The sequence below is a fragment of the Physeter macrocephalus genome, chromosome 14, assembly GCF_002837175.3.
Source record: "Physeter macrocephalus isolate SW-GA chromosome 14, ASM283717v5, whole genome shotgun sequence".
Lineage (NCBI taxonomy): Eukaryota > Metazoa > Chordata > Mammalia > Artiodactyla > Physeteridae > Physeter > Physeter macrocephalus.
The window spans coordinates 79,808,735-79,814,511 of record NC_041227.1 but is presented as its reverse complement, the minus strand read 5'-3'; positions in this window follow the sequence as shown (position 1 = coordinate 79,814,511).

Below are 5,777 nucleotides of genomic sequence, written 5' to 3'. Positions count from 1 at the left end.
GGAGAGGCCACCGCGGTGAGAGGCCCGCGTACCGCAAAAAAAAAAAAAGAGAGAGAGACACTGTCACCTGAGTGAAAAGGCAGCCCACGGAATGCGAGAAAATATTGCAAATCATATATCTGATAAGGGAATAATATACAGAATATATAGAGAACTAAAATTCAACACAAAAAAGTGATCTCATTCAAAAGTGGGCAAATGACTTGAATTGCCGTTTCTCCAGAGAAGACACAGGAATGGCCAATAAGCACATGAAAGCTGCTCAACATCACCGACTGTCAGGGACATGCAAACCAAGACCACGGTGAGGTACCATCTCACACCCAGTCAGGTGGCCGTCGTCACGACAACAGTGTCGGCGAGGATGTGGCAAAGTCGGACCCGTGTGAGCAGTCAGTGGCAATGTAAGACGGAGCTGGTGGATCCACGGGTGCTGAGCCCAGCAGCCTGGCATCCAGGGCTCAGGAGAGGTGGGCTTCCTGCTCCCCACAGCTCAGCCCTCAGTGGTCGGGGAGGAGGTTTGTCTCTGGCTTCGCCTGTGCCCAGCCCCGCCCTGGAGTGTCTGTGGAGGCCGGCAGGGAGCCGGCGGGGGGCCCCGAGGGGGGCTTTGTCCCCACGCCTGCCTCCAGTAACTCAACCTGGGGGCCCAGTGCCACCCACACTCTCCAGGACGTTGTCACCAGGCTGGCTGTACTCACACTGCCGTGTGCAACGAGGCCAAGCGTGTGCCCGGGGCGTGTGCCCGGGGGGTAGGGTGAGCTCTGCCACGGAACGCAGGCTTCCTCTCTAGCACTGGCTCGGCCTCCGGCGGACTCTGTGGTCTCATGTGAGGAGACCCTCAAGCCCCAGCTTCTTCACTCGCGAGCTGGCCATCACAGCACGGCCCAAATCCCTAGCGGGAGGGAGGAGGGGAAGAGCTCTGCTGGCACAAGGGGAATTGTGGCTCTGACGCCTTCTGGGAGGGGACACCTCTAGTGCAAGGTTGTGTCCGCCTGGAGCGACTCTGCCCCCCCAACCCTCCAGGGTAGCCAAGCTCTCCCCACAACTGGCATCAGCTCCCAAGAGACTGAGTGACAGTGCTGGGATATGGGAGACCGCTGCTGAAACCTGCTGCAAGGAAGGGGTCTGGGAGCTGCCCTGGCCTTCGCTAGATCTTGGCCTTCAAGATGGCACCACCTCCTCCTAGAAGCCTCCCCTGGTTTCTCTCCCTATTCCCCTGACACCTGGGACCTCGCCTTTCCTCGAATCTCCCTACACTTGATCTCCACTCCTCCCCGACTTCAACTTCCACCTGTGGCTTGCCTGCCCCCGTGATGGACAGTTCCAGAACTCACCCAGGCCCAAGTTCTCATGGGGCTCCATCACTTACTTTCTGCCTGTGAGGAAGGTCACTCCCTGCTCTGGCCCCTCTTGGGTGATTCCAGGAGATGTGTGGCTCAGTCTCCTCCAGCTCCTTCCGAGGAATGAAAGCAGCATACAGTTCTTTCTCTTTTTGTGTTACCCAGAGCACGGGGCCAGCAGGATGGGGCTGGACAGGTGGGCTGTGAGAGCAGTGGGGCTGGGCCTCCTGCTCTCGGAGGCGGTGTGGCCGTGAGGTGTGCCCAGCCCTCCCTGCTTCCCTTGGGCACAGTCCCTGCTGCTGGGCCTGGGGGCACAGAGCCCCGCTGACCCACAGGACAAAAGGAGGCACATCTTCCTCAACTGGTGACTTTGATTCAAGTTTTGTTAAAAAAATGTTTTCATGAAAAGAAGCACAAGAGTAGAATTCAGAGTTCCTCTGAGTTTTTCAGGTAAAACACAAGATTTTGAAGAAATTGCTCCTTTTAGCGGCCACTCTGTGCTAATAGGAACAGGATTGGCCACCTTTTATCAAGGTTTACTAGTCACCAGGTGCCATCTCGTTGAATGTTTCCAACAATCCTTTGGACCTCATGTTAATTAAAAATGTTCTGGTAACCTCCCTAGAAACTAAACAAACAAGAAGCAAAATTAATTTTAATAATATGTTTGACTCAATATATCCAAAATATTATCATTTCAACTTGTGAATCATATAAAAATGACTTGTAAGATACTTTACAGTCTGAGTGACTGGGTGTTTTGTTTTTTTGTTTGTTTTTGGGTGGTTTTTTTTGTACCAAGACTTCAAAATCCAGTCTATATTTTACACTTACAGCACATCCCAATTCCAACTAGCCGCCTTTCCAGTGTGCTCAGATAGCCACAACTGGCCACTGGCCGCCATAATGGGCCGTGTAACTTTGAGAAGTGGGTTCCGTAGCTATTCCAATTTTACTTTTTCAGATAAGGAAACTGAGGCTAGAGAGAGGTTTGACCAAGGTCGCACGTCCTCGAGGACTCTGCCCAGCACCTACTCCAGGATCTTGGCTCTGTCCCAGGCAGGGGCCTTCCCAGGGGCACTGTCCTGGCCCCTTTGATTTGGGGCCAGACGCTGAGCCTGCCCTGCAGCCCTGGGAGTGGCCCCCAGTGCTTTCCCTGCCCCTGGGGTGGGGACCGGGCTGGTGCCCCCTGTCCCGCTGCCATGGGCACAAGGAAGATCCCCTCTGGGGAGGGGTCCAGTTCTAAATCGGGGCAGCAGCCAAGGCAGCTGGGGTTCCCAGAGGGTCAGCACGGGGCTGGGCTGGTCCTCGGAGCCTCCCACTAGGGGGCAGCCTCGGGTCAGGAATACCGCCTACGGGCGGGGCCTTTGCTCGGGAATCCTAGGGCCTTTCCACAAGCGGGTCTGTGCCCAGGACTCACTGGTCAAAGGGCATGGGCAATTCCACGGCCTGGTCAATCTTCCCGCAGTGATGGGCCCAGGCCTTAGGCCGCCCAGGATGAGCAGACGGTCTTGTAGTCCTCTGATTGGCCAAGTCTCTATCAGGGGTGGGTGGGATGTGCCCTGCCAAGAAGCCAGGTAAGGAACTGGCCGGTAGTGGGCACGGGAAGCTCAGAGCCCTGGCTGGCTTTGCCACGAAAGCCCGCAGGGATCCAGTGGCCCCATTGAGGGGTAGGGGGCTAGTCGCCCAGGCCTCTGATGCCCATACATCCCCCATCTTCACGGTGGATGCTCCGGGGTCCCCCACACCCAGAGCAGAAGCTGGCAGGAGGTGGCCTCCCCCAGGCTGGCTGGAGGGTTGGGGTGGCCCTCACCAGGCCCAAGTTCACGTTCAGCTCCATGACTTGTCTCTCTGAAGAAGGTCACTCCCCACCCTGGGCCCCTCTTGGGGGATCCTGGAGATGTGTGGCTTGGCCTGGCATGTCCCCAGGACCACCAGGCCCAAGCCCGTCCTTTGGGCCTCCTCTGTTCTAGGGGTGACCCAGAATACAGACATGCGCACACGTACGCGATGCTGCCGGGGTGGGGCAGGACGGGGCTCCATCCCACCCTGGGTTGGGGGCCTGGGGCCACCCTCCAGCACACAGTTGTCCACTTGTGGGGCCTCAAGAGAAGCGTCTCTTTGTGTCTTTTGCCCAACTTCAAAGTAGATTTTTTCACGTAGAGCTTTGAGAGTTCTTGCGCGCTCTAGACAAGAGTCCGTTGTCAGATATGTGGTTTGCAAATATTTGCTCCTGTCCTGCTGCCTTTGTCTTTTTGTCCTTTAAGAGGGTCTTTTACAGAGCAGAAGTTTCTTTATTCTGATGAGATTCGACTTACTGATGTTTTTCTTTTAGGGACCAGGACTTTGGTGTCCAGTCTAAGAACTCTTCGCCAAGCCCTGGGTCCTGAAGATTTTCTCCTAGACTATCTTCTAAAAGTTTTGTATTTTACATTTAAGTCCATGATTGATTTTGAGTTGATTTTAAAAAATAAGTTGTGACGTTTAGATTGAAGTTTACTTTTTTGCCTGTGGATATTCAATTGTTCCAACGTTGTTTATTGAAAAGGCAATCTTTCTTCCACTGAATTGCTTCTGCACTCTTGTCAAAGCTGGCGGTTCTTAGGCAGGGCTTTTTCCAAGTTCTCTGTTCCCTCAATCTGTGTGTCTACCCTCCGCCCACACCATACAGCACTGATCACTGTTGCTGTCTAATAAGGCTTGAAACTGAGCAGAGTAATTCTTCTCACTTTATTCTTCTTTACAATTGTTTTTTATTCTTAAAAATTAGTGAGTAATTCTTCTCGCTTTGTTCTTCTTTAAAATGTGAGTTTGTCTTTCCACATAAATTTTAGCATACTCTTGTCTATTTCTACAAAAAATATTGCTGGGATTTTTACAGGAATTGGATTAAGTTTGTATATCAGTTTGGGGAGAAATGACATCTTTACTACGTTGAGCTTTGTAATCCACGAACAAGGTCTGTCTCTCCATTATTTAAGTCTTTGATTTCTTTCTTTGGCGTTCTGTAGTTTGCAGTATAAAAGTCCTATACATGTTTTGTTGATTTGCACCTAGATTTTTTTGTTTTTGTTTTTAGTGATTATAAATGGTATTGTGTTTTTAACACAATAAAATAATACAACAAACCCAGATACAATAATACCACTAAAATAATAAATGTTTGTTTCTTTAAAAACAGCTTTGTTGATGAAGTAAAATTAACATCACAGAAAAATTTACCCTTTATAAGTGATTTCTAGTAAATTTACAGGGTTATGCAACCATCACCACAACCCAGTTTTAGACCATTTCCGTCATGCCAAAAGTTCCCTCGAGCCCATTTAGCCAATCCCTGCCTCCACTGGAGCCCCAGGCAACTAACTACTGGCCCGCTTTCTCTCTCTATTAATCTACCTTTTCTGAACACTTACATAGACGGAATCGTGCAGTATGTAGTCCTGTGTGTCCGGCTCCACTTAGCATCATGTTTTTGAGATTCATTCTTTTTTTTTTTTTGCGGTACGCGGGCCTCTCACCGCCGTGGCCCCTCCCATTGCGGAGCACAGGCTCCGGACGCGCAGGCTCAGCGGCCATGGCTCACGGGCCCAGCCGCCCCGCGGCACGTGGGATCCTCCCGGACCAGCAGGGCACGAACCCGCGTCCCCTGCATCGGCAGGCGGACTCTCAACCACTGCGCCACCAGGGAAGCCCGAGATTCATTCTTTTATTCCATTGTCTGGATGGACCTCGTCTTGCTATTCCATTCCCCAGCTGCTGGACATTTAGATGGTTTCCAGCTGGAGACTATTATGGAGATACCGCTATGAACATTCATGTTCTTCTGTGTGTGGACATATGTTTTCATTTCTCTTGGGTAGATTCCTGAGAGTGAAAATTCTGCGTCGTATGGAAGTTTATGTTTAAACTTTTTAAAGAAACTGCCCGACTGTTTTACAAAGTGGCTGCACCGTTTTGCATTGTCTGCAGCTATGCATGAAGGTTTCAATTTCCCCGCATCCTCACCTGCACTGTTATGTCTTTCTGATTCTAGCCAGCCTAGTTGGTGTGAAATGGTATCTCAGTGTGGCTTTAATTTGCATTTTCCTAATGACTAATGATGTTGAGCAACCTTTTATGTACCTATTATCAATTCATATATCTTTGAGGAACTGTCTATGCAGATCTTTTGTCCATTTTAAAATTAGGTTGTCTTCTTATTGAATTGTGTTTGTTACGTATTCTGGATACTAGACCTTTATCAGGTATACGCTCTGCAAAAACTTTTTTCCCAGTCTATGGCTTGTCTTCTCGTTTTCTTTTTTTTCTTTTTTTTTTTTTTGCGGTACGCGGGCCTCTCACTGCTGTGGCCTCTCCCGTTGCGGAGCACAGGCTCCGGACGCGCAGGCTCAGCGGCCACGGCTCACGGGCCCGCGCGCTCCGCGGCATGTGGGATCC